Source organism: Lepidochelys kempii, chromosome 7 (genome assembly GCF_965140265.1).
Source record: "Lepidochelys kempii isolate rLepKem1 chromosome 7, rLepKem1.hap2, whole genome shotgun sequence".
In the NCBI taxonomy this organism is placed as follows: Eukaryota; Metazoa; Chordata; order Testudines; family Cheloniidae; genus Lepidochelys; species Lepidochelys kempii.
In genome coordinates this window covers 55,950,169-55,971,444 of record NC_133262.1, presented here as the reverse complement: position 1 = coordinate 55,971,444, position 21,276 = coordinate 55,950,169, and positions in this window count along the sequence as shown.

Sequence of the window (21,276 nt, the reverse complement as noted above, 5' to 3'; positions counted from 1 at the left end):
ACCTGCCCATAGTGGGAGGGCAGTAACTTCAGCAGATGTTACTGAGCATGCTCAGTACAAGCCAAGCAGCAAATCTGGGGGAGGTCGGCCAGTGGCACATGACCCCGCATTCCCTCCCATGCTTTGCCTCTGCTCCAGGGCCACACACCCACGATGCAGTCCATTGCTTGTGACTGCGCATATCCAGCCACCCGCTTTGATAATCCTCTGTGCCAGAGCCTCCTTCATTTATTTAAGGGAAACAAACAAAAATTACTATGCACATATCCTTGGCATCTCTTGGCACAAAAGTCACAATGTAAGTATAAGGTTATTACTAGGTAGTGTTACCACTGGGACAGATGGACCCCTCTGCCAATGAAGTCCCTGGGAAGGGCCCCGGGGACAGGAATCTCTTCAGGGTGCACTGACAGAGGTGTCCCTAGATAGCGCTGCCCTTGGGATAGTTTTGGCTGCCCCCTGAGGAACAAATGGGATTCCTGCCCCAGAGATCTTCTAGGGAATCCTCCCTGTGCCACCTCTTGACCCTCTGCTGGAAGCTTCAGGGGTTTCTTGGGAATGCCAGAAGACCATGGAAGCTGCTGCTCGGATTGGCATCTCCTAGAAGTTTTCACATGTGAATAACAATGGTTCCACGACACAAGGAGCTTCTGGAGTCGTTCCAGTGCCTTCCTTCGACTGCATGAGGAAATCCGAGGCTGACAGCAGAATTTGTCATTGGAAGTAGCCCAGTGCCCTATCTGTGTATGGAACACCATCACAGCGTTTCCAAGACCCGCTGCCCCAGGGCCCTTCGGCATGTAAGCGGTGGTTTGTTGTCTCTGCTTCCTTCCCACTGTCAGGCAGTATTTTAAGAAAAATGGGTGCAAACCCCTAGAAAGATGTGTCCTTATTAATCACCGTTAGGGCTGACGGGGGGAGGGAGGACAGGAGTGGACGCTCTGTCTCACACATCCTGATGCAGCAGTGAAACTGGAAAGTCCACTTCCCATACTGTAAACAAGGCCCTGGAGCTGAGCCCAGAGCTACTCAGATGGAAGCAGACGAGCTCTCAGTGTGTTTACAATCTGACACGGAGATGGACAGGGCCAAAGCAGGCTCACTGGGGCATTCCACACCTGCCAACGTTATCAAGAGCGTCTCTCCCCTTGGTGAATAGCAGCTCACCGGGGTCATTTACAATCTGGCTGAGCTGCAGCTAGTGCCGTGGTGCCGGGGGAACTCGTGGAGATTTCGACTGATAGCGGCAAACGGAAGAGCAGAAACCTTTACCGGCCCTGCTGAGAGAAGGGCGATACAGAAATGGAGCCACATTTCGGGTTATGCTCAGCACTTTCTCAGCCTTTATTAACACCCGTGGCTGGCTGTGACCAAGCTGGAGCCTATGACAGTCTCTGCGGTGCAGCCCGTTTACCCCCACTGCCTCCTCTTCACGCCAGGGGCTGCAGCCAAGAGGGAGCATTGCATCCGGAAGTTGTGCTGCCCAGTAGATGGCAGGGGCCATAAGGCCAGGCCACCATGTGGATCTCAGCCCTGTGCTCACTGTGCAACTTCTTTGTGCAGTAAAAGCTGCACCTCCAAGAGATCAAACCCACCCTCTCCCCATTTTGAATAGCCTCCTTACGTATCTATCCAGGATACAAGTCCACGTTGGTTTCACCTTTAATTGAAAATCAGTTCTGCCGTCGGCAACCCATTTTGGCCGGTCCCTTGAGATGAAGTCCTGATTTGTGGATGGGATTGCACATGGTCAGGATGTGAGCTGTGAGGGCCCTAGTACTGAAAAGGCCCATAGGGCGCACGCAGATAGAAGCATGGTGTGTAATGAGAGCGAGACGCAGTGGTCAGGGAACTGTGCCGAGACCCAGATTCAATTCCTGGCTTGGCTACAGACTTTCTTGGCCAAATCATTTAATCTACCTTCTTTTGCTGCTGCCCATCTGTAAAATGGGATAATTCTTCTCAACCCCCAGGGTGCTCTGAGGATCAATTCATTAGTGATTATGAGTTGCTCAGTTACTATGGGGATGAGGACTGGGTAAATATCGTGAAGAGGATTACTCTAATACACCTCTACCCTGATATAATGTTGTCCTCAGGAGCCAGAAAATCTTACCGCGTTATAGGTGAAACTGCGTTATATTGAACTTGCTTTGATCCACCGGAGCACGCAGCCCCCCCACCCCCCAGCACTGCTTTACCGCGTTATATCCAAATTTGTGTTATATCGGGTCACGTTATATCGGGGTAGAGGTGTATTTCCATTGGCTTTGACTGTTCATTCGACTGAATAGGTTCCAACTTCACCGCTGGCCTGTTTCCATCTGCAAAACCCAAAGTTTGTGCAGGGAAAAGAACATGGACCCTCTGATGCAAAGCGGAAGTTTCTCCTGCCCTTTCCAGGTCAGCTTTGTCTAGGACTTACCTGAGCAGAAACCTCCAGGGCTCTGTTTATCCTTGGGATAAACAAGGACAAACAGTGCTGCTGGTGGTAGAAAGCTCTGAATTTACTGGGAAGCTCTCAGAGCTCTGAGGTCCGCATGTTCTCCAGCTGATGTCAGTGTGTCTTCACTGGCTAACAGTAACACTGCTGGATCCTCTACGTTCTTCCTCTGATTTCATCAAATGCTTCAAATTGTGGGGGAACCTTGACCAGGATCCCTCAATTCTCCATCTTTCCTTGTTGTACAGACAGTTATTAAACTTGTGGGTTGCTAATTCTTACTCCAGGCTCCCCCTCTGTGAAGAATTCCCAGCATAACTGTGGGGGAGAGGATGTCAGCTAGACAGCCCTGCGCTTAGACAATCTATTGCATGCAGGTTTTGTTCCAGGAGACATTTGGTCCTGGCACCCAGAGGTGATGGGTACTGGCAGCTCCCACTGCTGATGGCTCTGAATATGGAGATCAGGCCCATACAGGGCCTAAGCCTGCCAGGTGCTGAGCACTCAGATCTCCTGTTAAAATCAATGGGAATTGAGGGCACTCAGTGTCTCTAAACAGTGCTCAGCACATAGCAGGATTGGGGCCCAAATAACTGCAACAGCCCATGGAACTGCCGAGGTTGTAACTGTATCCCAGTGCAGGGTTCCAGGAGTGACAGAGCTGCTCATTGGCCTGCAGCAGAATCCAGATCAGAGCTGGCTGGAAAGCAGAACTTCCATCTGAAGGGAAATCTGGTCATTTGGAAATTTGTTTTCTTTTCAAACTGGAACGGAGAGGTGATATTTTGAATTTTTTTGTGGCCTGGAAATTCTGAAAGATGTTGACCTAAAAACATAAAAATGTTTAATTTTGGTCATGATACATTGTAATATAATGTCTTAAATATAACATATACTCTAGGCAATACTAATGTTAGAGTGTCACGTCAAAGTTGAAATAAAACCAGATTGTCGAACTGAAACATTTTTATCGTATCAAAATGAAGCATTTCAACATTATCAAACCGAAAGGAGGCTGTCGATATGATTGGTTTTGACACTTTTCAGTCAAAAATGTTGTGGGATGGTGTCCCTAGCCTCTGTTTGCCAGAAGTTGGGAATGGGTGACAGGGGATGGGTCACTTGATGATTACCTGTTCTGTTCATTCCCTCTGGGGCATCTGGCATTGGCCACTGTCGGAAGACAGGATACTGGGCTACATGGACCTTTGGTCTGACCCAGTATGGCTGTTCTTATGTTCTTATGAAATTGACATATCTGTGTGGAACATTTAGATTTCAACAAAAAAGCATTTTTCTGTTAAAAATTTTTCGACCACTCTCCTGGAGTCCCTGACGCTTTCTGTAGGTCCTTGGGAGTCATTTCATGACCTTGCAGGGAGAATGCAGCAGATTCTGTGTCCTGGCTGTGACCAGCTCACTCCAGCACAGCCAGGGCCTTCTGCTCCCTCCCCTCTGCATGGCACAAGCTGAGCGGAGTAAGTAGGAAGGAGAAGAATTGTCACTTTGTGGCCACAGGCTTAAGCTCCCCTAGGGCGGAGGGAGAGGACAGAGAGAGGAGTACAGAGCACCACTTCCTAATCTATGAAGGGCACAAACACGGAGCTCTGATCAGCCACATGCTGGCAGCCATAGCTATGCCCCACACCTGCATCCTGTTTGCATCTCTGCTTATCCGGAACTGGAATCAGTCTCCCGGCCTACTGATAGGAGGGGAAGGTGGGTGGGTGTGGCTGGAATGCACCTTCCATCTAACAAACAAACAAACAAAGGAAGGAAGGAAGGCAGGAAGGAAAGAAGGAGGCAGGTGCCCCTTGGGCAAACACTTGTTACATTGACAAACTTGTAGAAAATGATTAAGCTCTAGCTATTTGCAGGCTGGAGGGGGCCTGCGCTGATGCCCCTCAGCTAAAATAGAAAAGGTAGTTTCTTGGGAGGGGAGTGGAGAGAGGTGAAACAATTATTGTCTCTGCGGTGCCGTCTCTTGTCAGCTGTTGTTTATGTTTTCCCCAAATGTCGCAGCCTTCGTACAGGGAAACAGGCCCGCCGATCCTCTGCAAAATGGTTACTGTCCCCTCTCTCGCGCCACATGTAACTTTCTCTAAGCCAAACTCTGCTGGGAAAAGACCAGATTCATCAAGAGCAGGGCGATAATGCAAACACCCATCACGTATTCCACTTCACCCTGGGATTTCCACTAGGACAGGCAGGGGTTGGCAGAGCAGTGAGCCTCCCTGAGATGTGGCCTCCTCCTGTGTCATCGTCCCGTAGCATGGAAAGGCTGGGACTGGAGTGGCTGTGAGGTCCCCCGACACAGCCAGTCCTCCTACACGCTTTCCTGAAGCAACTCCTGCTGGTAGAGTCAAGGAGCTCAGAGCCCATAACGCTCCTTCACAGTGTGCTGCAGTGACTTCTGCTGGAGTAATGTTCTGCTCCTCAGAGCCATTGCCTCCGAAACCATCACTCAGCTCCTACCGAAGGGATGGGGGTTGGAGTAGTTATGAAGTTCTCCATAGCCCGGGCTCCTATTACGTGCTTAGAATGACAGTTGCCAGGGGAGGCAAGGACTAGAATATGTGCCAGGATCTCAGCTGTGCTCAGCTCATGTGTGGTGCACCAGGGGGTGGCTCTAAGACGCCATCTCAACTGCCCTGATCCTGGGGACGCCAAGGGCAAAGCCACTGTTCTCTGGCTGCAGAGCTGCCATAAGGTGGCCCATCCCTGTTCCTGCAGCACTTGGGTTTTCCTTGGAACTCTCCCGTCTATGCAGCCATAATGCTGATCCATTTTAGCCCAGAAAAGCAGATCAGGTCACAGCTGGAGGTGGCAGCAGGGCAGCTTGTAACACCTGTAAGCTTGCCCCCCTCGAGTGTTAATGGCTGGAAGATGCCCTGTCTGCCAAGGGGAGTTAGGAACACCATTCCGGGCAGATGAACAGAAGAAGCACATCCATTTGCAGCATCTCTGGTAACATGACAGCCTGCCATTTTGGCTGATACTGGGGATTGAACCGGGGACCTCTACAGCTGACAGCAGGCATCATAAGAGCTTGAGCTGAAGAGAGAGCTGCTAGGGGGTGGGGGCTGTGTCAATCCCACAGCCTCTGTGGAGCCGGCACCGAGCAGCTGCATAAGACACATGAACCAGCAGGCTACATTAGTCCTGCACATTCCTGGAGACCTTCATCTGGGCCTTCCCACGTCTCCCAGCAGCCACTTCGGCTGTTGTCTGAGGCGCCTGTATTGGGCAGAGGTGCTACACATGCGTGAAGCCTGAGAAACAATTGGAGGCGAGTGGGCCGGGACAGCCAGGAATGAGGGCCTGCGGCTGGACCTGGGACTAGCTAGTTCAGTCACCAGGCCTACTTCGGAGCCCAGATGGGCTACAGCAGAACTGCCTGATTGGTTGCAGGGAGCCAGCCAGCCTGCTCTTGAGCCCAGCAGCGCTAGCAGGTTGCTGGCTGCTCAATGCTTCTGCCTGCCTCTGTCATCGCTCCTTGTTCCCAGCCCTGCTCAGTTCCTGACTCTGGGTTCTGACCCTCAGCACGGTTCCTGGCCACTGACACCAGCTCTGACTGCTAGGCCTGACTGCCCACATCCCCAGTCCTGACAGGCGAACAGTGACCATCAGCACCTATTTTTGCGTCTCCAGGTGTCCCAGTGCTTTCAATGAAACAAATCTAAACATGGCTGTGACTTCAACCTCTCCGTTCCCGCCCCACTCCCCGACACCAACAGGCAGGCAGAGCTCGTCAAGAAAGGGTTAAGTACCGCTCCCCTAGCCAGCTTTGCGTATTTAAAGTGAGTAAAGGTTTAATTACCAAATGATGACAGTGTCATATGGTTTTGGTGATGGCGCGTGGCATCCGATGAATGCAGAAGAGGGGAGGATGTGAGAGAGACACTGAGTGGCAGTGGGGAAGCTAAAAATGCCAAAGACAGTAAAACATCTGTAATTTGCAATTCGCTAGTGTTCGCTGATTGCTCATGGATTAAAGATTAAAATCTATTCTCTGGCAGATGGGGGAGAGAGCGAGGAAATTCTTACGAGCATGTTTTGCATCTGCATTTCATTCTGCTCCTCTTTACAATAATCACGGATGAGGAAATAAACCCAGATCTGGGCTGGCGGGGAGGCGGGGAAAGCACACAATATGGGCAGGACTCAGCATGCTTCCCATGATCAGAAAATGTAAAGCCTGGCCCTGCAAGAGGAAAAGAAATTGACATCAGAATCCCTTTTCTGATGCCCAGGTCTCTGCTCTAGCTGTTCTGGGCTGAACCTTGCTATGAGGCTCCAAGCTGCTGACAGGCTTTCTTCTGGTCACCCCGACTCTGCATTTGGGGTTTCTTTGATCCAAATGGGATGTTAGCCATCTGTCCTGTCTCCAGGGACAGCCAAGGCTGGCTACAGTGTCCGTGACATGATGCAAACACTCACAGGCAAACAATACAAGTAGAAATAATGTTTGCGGGTATAAATCATTTTTATAACTTCAGCTAATCAGAATCCATCCCTTTTATGGGCGTGATGAGCTCCCTCTCCCTCTCTTTCTCCTTCTCCCTTGTTCCCTCGCTCTTGTAGAGAGTTTCTCAAGTGTGCAGGACATTAAAAGAAAAATGGATAATAAAACTGCAAATGTGGGGCCCAATCCTGAGAGGCGTGCCGTGTCCTCAACTCCCATTGACTTGAGTGGTGACACCACTCAGGATCAGGCCCATAGTTTGAAAGGTCCAGAGCATCCCTAGCACCTGTCAAAGGTGGGCAGCAATGCTCACTCCCCAGCGGCTTGTCAGCCATAGGAGAGTGCCCCAGAGTAATAAAATAAGCCTTGCCTTCTTTCTTGCACAGGGTAGATATTGGCAGTGGATCCATTAGTTATAAGGATAATCTATCCTTTAGGAGGCTATGAGACTATTATCAAGCTGTAAGAGAAGGGACCTAGGAGTCAGGATTCCTGGGGTCTCTGCCTGGCCCCCACTAACTCCCTGGGTGATTGTGGCTAAGAAGGCAAAGCGTTCCATACCTCAATTTACCCAGGTGTAAATGTGGATATTAATACTACTTGCTGCTCAGACTGAACCCACTCCACCAAAACTAACAGGTGCGCTGGGGTGACACAGAGAGTAGAACTTAGTCCAGTGTTTATAAAGTGCCCTTGGATAGAAGGTGCCATGGAAATGCAAAGTCTTATTGACATTAAAACCCATTGGGGGAGACATGAATCCCCATCCCACACCCTATACAGCCCTCTTTCCCCCCCTGCCCCCACTCCGTCTTGGATGAATAACAATCAGCCACTGCGCACGCTGCATGGAACCTGTGCTATACCCGGGCATCTGGTCACTGTGACACTGGCAAGAGAAGGTATCCCTGGAACACCCTGAGATTGCCTTTGGGCTTACCAGATGCAGCAGGTGACATTCTCTGCCTGTCGCACTTGGATGTCCAGAGGGCTGCGGGGGTGTAACTTAGAGCAGCCTCTGGCCCATTCACCTTTACCACCGAGTCTGCTTAGAAAGCAACCCAGGCTCGTGTTACAAATGAGCCAAAGGGAGTGGGGCACCCAGCTGCCAGTGTCCTAACTCCTTTTGACCCCATTAAAATCCAAGCCTGAATGTTCAGGTCAGTGTGAAGAAGCAGCAATGAGAAAGGCTCTTGCGGCTGTCGCGTGACAAGCTGAAGTGGAGGAAGAGGGCCAGATTGCTGGGGGGACCTAGTTCAGGATGATACCGAGGACACAAGGATGGACACTGGGGCTAGGCTGCTACCACACAGACTAGAGCTTCAGCACGTAACCCCGGCCTCTCAGCCTGCTCATTAGAGATCTCTTTCCTACAACTCCGCCGGCCCCGCACCGCTCCTTGCGAGTGAAAGGGGCCTGATTGGAAGTCCACTGAAGTCAATGGGGATCTGTCATTGGCCTGTGGTACCTAGACAGATCCCTGCCCAGGAGGCAAACCCGTGGCTGCTGATGTTGTGTGTTCTGGCCAGGCTCAGAGGCGGCTGGAGTAATTTGAGGGAGGGAATCCCAGCCCTACTGCCAAGCTCCAGTGAGCTAAAGTAACCCCCCCTGCCCCCGAATACTGTTTAGCTCTTTATTGGCCATCCCCTCTGCAGCACTGCTCAGGTCTCCTGAGATCCCCAGCCTATTTGTTTCCCATCTGCTGCCCGATGGCCTGGAGTGGCACTCATCTGTCATGAGCCCCCTGCGAAAGGCTCCACTGGGATAAGCACCTGAAAAGCATCAGTGTCGCTCAGAACCGAGCGGGTGGCATGACTGGGGAGCTGGCTCCTCCATGGGGGCCTTGGGCTGCTCAGAACTGGGGAATCCTGTCCTCTGTTACATTGTCACTTGGGCTGGCTGTGGGTTCAGTGGGTGACACTGACTGGGGCTGGCAGTGGAGAGAGATTATGGGAGGTTACCAGAAAGAGAGGGTCTCATTTTTCTGTTTTCACCCCTTCCGCTCCAGTGCTGCTCTTCTGATGCCCTTTCCACCTCTATAATTAATAGTTACATCCTAAGAGCACCATTGGTCCATGGTTTTTTCCCTATGGGGACACTCCTGCCACAACCTGCTTCTCCTTTTTAACCCTTCACACACAGATCAAAGGCCCTGCTATGTTTGGCTGCTGCTAATTAACAATGTGTGTGGATGTGTGAGTCTGTGTGTGGGAGAGAGAATATGGGAGGATCTGTGAAAAGCTCTGTGTGCGTGTGTGCACGTGTGTGTGTGGTGTGTGTATGAATGTTTGTGTGGACACAAACAGGTGTATTTGCAGATGATGTATATTTGGTTATTTGTGACTGTGTGTTGTGGGTGCTACAGGGTTGGTGACTCTGAGTGTATCTGTAAATGTTTGTGTGTTGTGTGTGAAAGGTTGTTGGTGAATGTTTGTGTGTGTGTGTTGGGGTAATAGGGCATGTGTGTGCAAATGTATGTGTGTGATTACCTATGCTAATGGTGTGGTATGCGTGAGTGTGTGTTTGTGTATGCGCCAATCCCTATTTGGGAGTTGGAGTGTAGGTATTTGTGTGGGTGTGTGAATTCCTGGGTAATCATTCATGTATGTGTGCGTTTGTGCAAGTGTGTTGGTGTGAGCACACACACGTGTGTGAGCTGGGATCTCCCTGGCAGAAAGATCATCAATATTATCTTGAGCCCTTTCCTCTCCTGGTGCATTAACTCTGTTGCCATAGGAAGATCCAGTTCCACAGAAGCTTTTTGTAGCCATTTCTTGCAATGCTGGAGACTGGCTGGGACAGTGGCACATTCCACTAGGGGCTACCAATGGCTGCCCCTGCTTGAGCATTGCTTGGAACCCCATTTACTAGGAAGGGGGGCCCTTGAGGTGAATGGTGGGGGGTGCTCAGAGACAGGGCCATTGCTCTAAAATTTGCATCCTCCTGTTAAATGTGCTGCCAGATACCTGGCCTCAGGTTTCCTGTGGAGCACTTCTGCCGTATTTGTGTTCTCCAGCTGGCAGGAGCCGAGCTGGCCCAGCAGGGCTGGAGAGGAGAGGATGGGACCGTAGGTGGTAGCTGTTGGGCTTGTCAGAGTGACATGCAGTGACAAGCTGCCTGGCCCTCTGCTGCTGCTAAATCAAACTCTTCCTGGGAAAGGCGCTGAGACCAGCTGACTGGTCGGCCCCATGGAAACATGTCAGACATACACAGCCATGGGGGCCAAGAGAACATCTCCCAAGACCTTCATGACGGGCAGGAAGGCGGCTTTCCCTGGAGCTCCTCCTGCACAGTTAGGCACGGCAGTGGGTTCGCCTCAGCGGCTCCTTGTTTCACAACAGAGCACAGAGAAACATAGGCAAATAAAGGAAGGTGTAACAAGGAGAAGCGGTTATGGGGAGCAGAGTGGGGGTAAGGGGCTCAGAGAGTGGAGAGGGGAGAGCAGGGGATAAACTGTTCTGTGGAAAGGATCTGAATTTTAAAAAGCAAGAGGCCATTCTGCGGCTATATCACTGTGACCCTAAGAGACAAATCAGCCCTTTCTATGGTGCTGTGATACAGGGGAGGTGGATGGACAGACAGACAGGAGATGAACAATGACACAAAAAAAAAAAAAAGAGAGAGAGACTAAAATTATATCTAGCTAGCTATCCAAAGAGAGTGAGCAAAACAGATAGAGAATGGAGCATATTCCACTCCCCTACACTGTGCAGAAGGCCGGCGTGCAGAAAGCAGGTGTTCTCTGTGTTCTGTAAAGCAGCTCGGAGATTTAAGGCATATGTGTATACTAAAACAAGAGTAATCAACAATAATGTGCAGTCTGGGATCCGTGCAGGGGAGACAAGTCGGTAAGTGGGTATGTTCTCCCCCTCACTGTGTAATCGCCTGCACCGGGCCTGGCCTGCTCGTGGTGAGGGATACGGAAGCAGGGATTGTGCCATGACAGGCAACCCCCCCGAAGCCTCAGTGCCTGAGCTGCAGTTTGTAGTGTAGGTTCCCGGAGCGCCACGTGGCAGCTGCCATCCCCCCGAGCCACACAAACCCCGTTGGAGAGGGTGGAGCCATGGCTGGGAGCGGAGCTGCATGGCCACAGAAGGGAGCGCGGGGTCCTGTGCAGCTTACAGGGGCTAGGTGCTATGCATGGGGAGGCCATGGAGCTCTGGGATTTGGGTTTCCTGTAGATCCCATGCCCACTGCCATGCTCCTTTTCCACCGGCCTTGCACGCAAGAGGGTGACGTGCCACCCTCACTGAACCTTTGGGTCAGACCTCCCCTCCTGCACAGGTGCTAGGAGGGGAATTAGGCAGAGAGAGAAATGGAGGGATAAGGGGTGGGGATGGGATGGATAGAAGGATGGGGGACCCAGGCCAGCCACAGAAAGCACTAAGGCAATGTTTGATTAAGAAGAGTAAAACAACCTCCTTTGAAGCAGGCCATAATTGGCAGGCTAATGGGAGCGCAGTGTCTCTTGTGTGATCTGTTTTACCAAGCGAAAAGAGATGAGGCAGCGCTGAAGAAAACTGAAGAAAGATCAATGGGAGGAGGGGGACAGCATGGCAGATATAATTAATTACTGCATATTAAAATGTTTGTTTACAGAAATGAACAGCTACAAGAGGTCTGATGTTAATTAATTTACAGCATTTTTCACCAGTCCCTGTGCCGTGCTGGCAGTCATGGAGGTAGCTCTGTGGCAGGTAAGCCAGTGTCTCTTTGGATTTGCATCAGCCTCTTTGAGGTGTGCTGGAAAGCCGGCAGAATTTCGACTGGCTGCTTCATCATGGAGATGGACTTGCAGTTTGGATTCGGGGGAATGTCTTAGAGCCAGGAAAGGGGAGGGTAATTTACGGACCTAAGGCCATACAAACCTGCGCCGTATGCCTCTCTTAGCTAAGTGGTGCTACCATGGGCCAGAACTTGGAGGGGAGATCTTCAAGAGAAAAGCAGGTGGTGCTGATGAATTGGTGTGCTAGGAGGTATTGATCCCCTCCCACAGCACCCTGCTAGGGGTACTGTGCTGCCTTTCAAGTGCAGGGTGATGCTAATGGCTGGCTCAATGGCATTGTAGACAATGTATGACTGTTAGTCTGGAGTCCTAGCTATGCTCTCTTCCGGGTAAGTCCGCTCTCTCCAAGAGCTGCAGTTGCATTAGATGTATATTTCACGTTGATTAGTGCTGTTACAAGCTGCCATGTGCTTCACCCCAGATCTGGTTGTGAATACAGTATGGTCAGTTTGCCCAACATCCTACTGGCTGAAACGTATGTGATGCCAATGGGTAATAGTTATTTTCTGAGGGGCAGGGTGCCAGACTTTCCAGAGTCTAACCTAGGGCACTAACGAGCTATCCAAAGAGTGAGCAAAACAGATAGAGAATGGAGCATATACCACTCCTCTACACCTTCCAACAAGCTTCCTATAAAATGATCCAGAGCAGCTTAACAATTTGGGTCCTAATCCCAGGCCCATTGAAGCCAATGGAATTTTTGATGTTGACTTTAACAGAATCAAGGTTTGCCCCATTGAGAAATCTCCATCTGTGGTCACATGTGGCATTGTCTGGTACTCTAATCTCTCTTCCTCATCCACATGCTCCTCTGAATTGGCTTAGAGGGCAAAGTGTGGCAGAGGCATGCTTTGCATGCTTTCATGGGGGTAGCATTTCCCTTCCTCTGATGGCTCTCACTGCCCACCTTGCTGTGCGAGAAGCGGCCTGGCCTGGGAGGGACGGATGTCTGTCTAGCTGATGCAATCGCACAGGTTAGCTGGGAACAGGGGCGAGGTGCTAAGAACAATGTGTGAGCTGTAGAGATGGAGTGAAAACCCTGAGGTTATTCAGCAAGCTGATAAGGGCTTTCACACACTCTTCATAATGTGCCACTGTATCGACAAGTAAGACAAGTAATTAACCGTGGAAAGGGATCAGAACCAGGGCTGCTAGGCTCTCCAGTATCATCCTCCCCAAAGGCAAGGAGGCGGAAGGCTAGATTTCACATGTGAAGTGACTCCTTTGTAAGTATAGCATGCAGACCCTCCTCCCACCCCACTCCACGCAGGCATTTACAAACACAGGGCTGTTAACACCACCGTGAAGAGTAACCAAACCTTCCTTGCACCCCAGGTCCCATTCCCTGCATCCCCAGCAGCATCAAAGCCACCCCCTAAGAGAGCCATTTCGTGGACACAGTAAAGTTGCTGGGCCAGCTGATGTAAATCGTCCCTGATACTGACCCATTAACAATCTTAATATTGGCCCTCTTACTGGCCCCTGTGATTTTAATTGGCTCTTAGTACTTGCAATTGTTTCTGGCTATAGCCTCCTGCAATTAACTCCTGTAATTGGGTTAGTTCTAGTTCCTCCATACTGGCTGTTATTAAGAAGTCCTAATGTTGACCTGTTTTAACTGGCCTTTAGCTACCACCATTCGCCCTGCTGTAGCTTTGAGCAGGGGCAGTCTGCTTGGCCCTAATATTAGCCATACCACTGATCTGGACATTGCCACTAAGCTGTTGTAATTCTCCCTATTACTGACCCTGGCAGTCAACTGAGGAGCATAACGGTAATTGAGTTATAATCCACAGAAGAATGTCATACTGGCAGGACTACAATATGCTAGAAGATGAAACCCAGAAGGACTGAGTTAATGTTTCATATTTATTAAATATGCAAATAAGGTAGAAAAGTTCTCATTAATACTCCTGCCCCCCCTCGCTAGGAATGTCCAGGCCCTTGCAGGTTTATATTTCACGGTGTGAAATATATATATATATATATATATATATATATATATATATATATATATATATATATATATATATATATATTTTTACCTTAACTGCATTTGGGGCTAGGGAATTACAGGAGGGTTCTAGGTGCTGAGTGTGGCAGGGCCATTCACTTCTGTTGTTGGCATCATGTTAGCTCTGAGCGAAGCTGGCGAGGGGGCGAAGTCTGCGCTGAAGAATGATTTCTCAAACCATTAATGGGCTGGAAGTAGCTGAACATCTGGGAAGATACCGGAGCAGCTGTTGCTGCTCTTTAACTTTCCTTCTGCTTTTCTGTTAACCAGGAAGGAGCTGGGAGAAGGCAACGAGCGACCAGAGAAGAGGTCATTTACTCTGTGGCCAAAGCCACAGGGGATGACATCTTTGTGTGTCTTTGTACAGCACCTTGCTGGAGGCAGCATCACTCCTGCTTGGGATAGTAAATAATAATTTCATAAAAATAATACAGCTACTTCTGCAGTCAGCCTCACCCAGGCTTTGCCATATTGCAGGCATGCTGTATTTGCATAGTTGCCATTTACTTTGCTCTCCCAGAGTCACTAGAAAGTCTAATGATAATCTGCTAAAGTACAGTGTGCAAATCCCCTGAGGGTGGGCCTGTGAGAGATACTCTGAGCAGGGACACTGAGCATAGGTAGGGACTGATTCTGATCTCACGTCCACTGGGGTAAATCAGGAGGAATCCCAATGAAGTCAGTGGGCTAGCTCCTCTGCTCGTGTAAATCAGCATAGTTCCACTGACTTTGACGGAGTCACACTGATGTAAGATGAGAATCAGGCCTGTGCTGAGGACATATGCTGTGAATTGGTTATTTCGTATTATTATTATTTACTGTAAATTATTTATTTGTATAATAATTGTGCCTAGAGACCGCATGTAAGATCAGGGATCCATTGTGCTCTGCGCTGTACAGACATGGAATAAGAGACAATCTCTGCCCCCAGAGAGTTGACAATCTGAATAGACAAGACAGACCCAGACCAGGTGGACTCTGGGTATAAAGGGTGGCCTGCTGTCATGATTTTATTGCAAGTCTCGTGATTGTTAGTGTTTTTCTTAAAGCCCCAGCTCCTGGAGTCATGTTGCTTTGCGAAAACCTTGACTTTAATTATTTTTTTAAAAAGGAAACTTCTTGGTCTCAGAGTTGAAGGGAAAAGACCAAAACTCTTTTGCTTAAGAGCAGCTCCAAAGAGAGGTTATGCCCACTTCTGGTTTCAAATGAAACCGAGTGAAGCCTAATGAACTTGTAATCATGCACTGAGTGCAACATTACTGATTTTGCTTCATTGGCACGCCAACCTGCACCAAATCAGGCCTGAATGGACCCTAAACCCTGTAGGAACCACATGAAACAAGAGGTAGGTAAGGATGTTGTTGAGATCTCTGTGAGCTGAAACTGATGAGGAACCTCCAACTGCAGTTTCCACTGTGTCTGAACATGAGTGAGAATTACATACACATTCATTTTATTTCTTTATTATTCAGATCTGAACATGACATTTTTCTTTGTCAGGAAACAAATGGACACATTGAAGTGCACGGGGGGAGAGGAGGAAAATGAATAATACACCATCGATCGAGGTGCACCTTGGCCATGTGACAATGACTTGGGAGCTATGTACTAGCTGACAGTGGACCATCCTGTGGTTAGATGTGGCTATCGAAGCCTGGGTCCTACTCACTCACCTTGGCTTCACCAGCACCGTGCTATTATTTAATTTTATCATTTTAATCAAAGAGAAGAGATGGTGATTGCTAAAAGGCAGCTTTTGCCTGGATCATTCACCCTTATTCATGAGGGCACACGGGGTGGAAGCACTGCTGGCTCTAGGAGGCACAGCACAGAACTCATAGCCCAGCAGGAGGGAAAGCTGTGGTGGCTTTAAACCACCTTTGTACCCTAGCAATAGTGGGCAGCTCCAGGGCCTGGAGAGGCCCCCTGGGGGCCTGTCTGTTATGGCAGCCTCCCTGGGCCATGCTATTGGCTGAAGCGCTACCTGGAACCTACCAATATGCCCCTCCTGCCATTAGCACCACCACCTGCATGCATCCTACATCGGGGCTTGCCAGGGAGTCCTCGGGAGGCAGCGGTACGGTTGTCTCTCGCAGAGCCTGCTCCGGGGCAATGCTCCTCCGAGGCCGCTTTATGACCCCTAGCCCTTTTATCCAGCCTAAGAGAGCTGGAATGGCGTGAGCATCCTCCTGCTAACACTGCTTACGATTCTTCAGATGTATGCTGGAAATAGAATGGTGTAAATTCAGCATCCCTTACTATTCTGTAAAACCCACTGGGCAGGTTATTGTAGTATCATAACAACATACATATCACATTCATTTATGATTATTACAATAGAGTGCAGAGGCCCCAGCTGAGACCAGGACCCCATTGTGCTAGGCACTGTATATGTACATAGTGATGGACAGTACCGGCCCCTGTGACGTTCTGTTCAGGACACCCAGTACTGTAAGCGATCGTGTTATCCCTCTGTCAGCAAGTGAGAGCTTTGGTGGAGACTAGACTGTGTGTCAGGTCCCTGCCACCCAGTCTATCTGCTTCACTAGCAAACTCCTGGAGTCTTTGCCGGTCTAAACCTTGCCTTGCAGGTAACATACAGTGAACTCCAGTTTCCAGGATCCCCAGAGACGTCTTCCTGCCATGTCCAGTCCCTCTCACAGGGCACTCACAGGGAAATCTGCTTCCGAAGAGACAGAGCACGCACCAGTCTGTTAGTTTCTTTGAGGACTCATACTCAATTTCATCATCACAGCATGGAAATGGTTTACAGTAAAGCGAAGAATAAGTTTATTAATAAAAAACAGAGGTTTAAGTGACACTAAGCAAAATAAAAAGAAGCAGGGCTAGTTACAAATAAAACATGCTTTCTAGTGACTAAACTTAATTTTAGCAAGCTGATACAAGGACCCAGTGACTAGAACCCAGGTCAGAAGAGCCTGGGACAGCTGATAGCTCCATGATTCCACTATATAACTATGCAACTAGGGACATAGGTGCTGGAACTAGGGTGCTGTGGGTGTTACCACACCCAGGGCTTGAAGTGAACTCCATTATACAGGATTTACAGTCTTGTTCAATGGCTCTCAGCACCCTCACTATACACATTGTTCCAGCACCCCTGGCCAAGGAGCACGCTGTAGGAAGTACTGCCCAAGAGCCCCAGAGTGACAGTACCCTGGAGCCCTCTGATTGGCCAGGTGCCCTCTTTAACCCCAGGAGTTGCCCCAGGAAGTTGTCTGGGCAATCCTATGGACAGGGCCATCCTTAGGGGGGTGCAGTGCCTGGTGTGGAAGTGACGAATCCGTCACTTCCGGGAGCGACCACGCCGGCCAATGTCACTGGCCCTTGGGGCCCTGCAAAGCGCGGAGCCCGGAGCGGTCGCCCCGATTTGCTGTACCAAAGGGATGGCTCTGCCTATGGACTTTGGTCTGCTGCCATGCCAGGCTTTGCTTGATCTCCAGTCTCCAACTCCAGCCTGACTCTGACCCTGATTCCTGCCTCTCAATTCTAACCTGGTACTATCACCAGTCTCTGATCCCGGCCTGACTCTGACTCTTGGTTATAGAACCTGGCTCTTGTGATTCCTCCAACACCTGCCTGGTGATTACTGTCTCTGGTGGGCAGTCCCCAGCCCAGGTGTGATTGCTAGGTCAGACTGCCTGTGCCCCCATCCCTTACAGACACAACCTTTGCCTAAGCAGTTTTCTCTCTTACATCAAGTTCTCAGCATCTTCAACCCATGTGGGTGAAGGATCCACCTTCCACATGTTCCAAGAGCACTGGTCTCTCTTGTCCCTAAAGTGATGGATAACTAAAATGTCTGTTGCTCTGCTTATATTTCCCAAAGTCCATTGTCTCTGCCTCAAGAGCCAGGAGGGCTTGCTGGGGTGCAGACTCCATCCCCTGGCACACTTACTAGGTTGTCTCCTCTGCTGCTTGTTGGCTTTGTTTATCTTATATGTAAATGCACTTTCATTGTTCTCTGTCTGTAACCAAGCTGGTCAGGCATGTAACCCACATTCCTTTGTCTAGGGAAGACTTGGTATGTATGCTGTCTCCCAAACACATTTTAAGAGCGTACTTCCAGCACACATACAGATCTCCTTCTACACACCCGTACATACATCACACAAAAATTTTCTGGACCATCTTGTCACCAGTTTACATACAATAGCTTACATGACACCTCTGAGATACATATTCTGACAACATTGTGTTGAGGGTACTGCGTGTGTCAGGCCTGATGTGAGCTACAGTATGGGGGGGTCTCCTGCCAGCTGGAATGGAGGGGCTCCCTGGATCACAGCCCCCAAATGAGAATATTCACCAATTACTTTTGTATTATTCAATCAGCTCCATTTGCCTGACACGCCAATATCAACCCAGGGCCAAACAAGTCCAAGAGTAAATACACTGGGTCAGATCCTCAGCAGGTGTAAATCAGCAGACTGACAGGGTCTCAAGTTGCAGTGGGGGAGATTTAGGTTGGATATTAGGAAAAACTTTTTCACTAGGAGGGTGGTGAAACACTGGAATGCGTTACCTAGGGAGGTGGTGGAATCTCCTTCCCTAGAAGTTTTTAAGGTCAGGCTTGACAAAGCCCTGGCTGGGATGATTTAGTCGGGAATCAGTCCTGCTTTGAGCAGGGGGTTGGACTAGATGACCTCCTGGGGTCCCTTCCAACCCTGATATTCTATGATTCTATGATTCTATGACTTCAGTGGACCCATGCTGATTTACTCCAGTTGAGGAACAATTGAGGATCTGACTCATTGTCTCTGGACACCAGCATATAACACTGGAATTAATGTAATTCTGATAATCACTGATCCAACAAACATAGCTATGAAAATGCTCTGGGCTAAAAACTGATAAATCCAGTTCATGAGTTCAGACTGAAATGGAGGTCTTGTGCCTGGCATGACTGGCTTGCACTAACAAATTAATATAACTGGTAAATTGTTACTCCTAATACATACGTAAAGACACTTGACTGGTTGATGTCAAAGGAAATCGTTGATGACTTTTCAGTGAGTTCTGAAAGGTCAAGTTACAGACCTGAGATATTTTCTGTAGACATCAGCCCACCCTAAATGAGGACACCAAATTTCACTGTTCTAGGTCAGTGGGAAACTTCGTCGTTAGGGACAATATTTTCAAACCTGGCTGAGTAAAATTAGGATCTTTTTGGAGCAGACCCTGAGCTGATGTAAAACAGCATTGATCCATCAAATTCAGTGGTGTTATGCTGATTTACACCAGCTGAGGATGTTAAATTAATATGTAGGCACTGAAATAAAATTGGCCTGGTTTCCAAAGGTGCTGACATCTGCTAGCTCCCATTGACTTCAGCGGGAGAGCTGGATTCAGAGAACTTCTGGAGATCAGGCCACTGTTATTTAGGTGCCAATGTGTGGATTTGGGAGCCCAGCCTTCAGCACCCAGCTTTGGAACTCTTGAGCTATCACATTGGCTAGGGAGTGTGATCTGTTACAAACCACTGTATCTTATTTCTTCTCTCTTTGTCCTATTCCATCAGTTGGGGTCAATAGCTCTTGTTCTTCATTGTCAACTGTTCTTGTCAAGTGCATCTTTCAAGCTGACACCACCCTTTCAAGTGCATCTTTCAAGCTGACACCACCCTTTGTCTTGTCTTCCTTCAGCAGCTCAAACTCGAGGTCTTCCTCATGATCTTTGTCCCCTGACTACTAGCTCTTGTACTCTCTGGCCAGTATGTCGCACATAAACTACTGTATCATTCAAATGTTTGAAACAAGGGCTCTGATCCTCCTCTCACTTAGCCAGTGTGAACTGGAAGTACCCTCACTGACGTTAAAGGAGCTGCCCGCATGCCAGGCCCTATGGTGTTTAGTTCGGTGGTGGTGTTCAGCAAAAAAGAGCTATCAACCCAATGCACATCTTAGAGAAGGGCCTGAATCTAAACCTCCCATCTGGACACGCCTGACTTTGGGACTAGCTGAGATCTTTCTCCAAACTCTGGGGCTAACGCTTGTGCAGTTTGTGATGTGGAATTAGGGATAAATGGCACAACTCCTCAATTGTGGGTTGTGTGCTATGGAATAAAGACAAATCCAGAGGCTGTAAGGCTGACCCCAGCATGAAACATTGTTATATTTAACCACCGGTTGGGAAGGGGAGGAAGACCTTGACAGAGCAGCCATTCTGTCCAACTTCCTTGTTGCTCTGACTGTGTTGCAAGTATCATTTGTAGCAATGATATGGTTTTAGGTGGTGACCCCAGTGACTTCTGTGTTCCTGGATCAGGATCTTTATTTTCCATTGATTTAAAGAGGAAATCCCAGCTGTGCCACCAACTTGCTGTGCAGCCTTGGTTGAGTCACCTTGAGCCTGATTTTCAGAAGAGCTGAGCCCCTGTGGTGACAGCTGGCTGCAGTTAGAGCTGTGGGGGTACAGCCTGCTGCAAAAACAGGCTGGTTACCGTTCCATGCCTCAGTTTCCCCATGTGTAAAATAGGAAGAATGGCAGTAGTGATCATCCTCATGGGGGTGTGGTGAGGATTAATTAGCTGACGATAATAAAACCCCCCGAACCCAAACAAAAATAGGCCAGAGCCTCTGCTGGTATAAACGGTGCCGCTCGACTGGTTTCAGCAAAGCTCTGCCCATTTGTAGGAGGAAATGAGCTGCTCCAGGGCCTCAGATACTACAGTGGTGAGTGCAGTTTAAGAATCTATAGAGAATAGATGAGACTCTGGCTCACTGTGTTGAATGCTAAGGGTTAGCTGGTCATTTGGTGTAAGTTGCCCTAGCTCCACTGGCTTCAGAGATGCTTACTCTGCATTACCCCAGCTAGGATCTGGCCCTAAGTATTGCTGATCAGTACAGTATGCTTGCAATTGTGTACACCAAGTGTATACCACTGTAATAGTATATTTCATGCTTCCGCCCACCCAGGCCTCTCTCCTGCTCTCTTTCTGCTGTGTGGACACGTGCCTCTTTCCCTTCTTGCTGAGTTGATATTGCGGTGAAATGAGCGGTAGCAAAGCCACCCTGTTTAAATGTGTTTTGAAGAATCAGCGAATGCATCTGAGCGGCCCCCTTCACGTCCCGCACTAACAAATGAAGCTCCTTGTGCCGTCAAAGTAAGATTGATAACTCCGCCTGCATTTCATATTCACTATTCTGAATATTGAGGGAGGTGTGGGTTCCCCTGAGACACCGACCTGCTTCTTTCCCCGTTGTCTCGGGAGAACCGCCGAAAACGCACTCGCAGCAGCGCCGTGGAGCTCCTTCCTCTTCCAACTTCATCAACATTTAGTCTCTCATTTCAGAGCTTGGCAGCTGGAATTCTGTCTGCCATGCACGATGGATGACCCCATCCCACCTCCTCCTCCTCTCCCTCAGAAGGGGCACTGAAATTGTTCTCAAAATTAAAATCAAACCAGGCCCATTTTTATGGACACAAATCTGTGATACATTTCACTTAAGAACTTTTGAGAGGAAAAGCAGGGAAGGGGGGAGACAGAACAAACCCAAAACAGCTTCTTTTTCAATTTGCTGTCAAGTGGAGCTGTCTGCCCACAA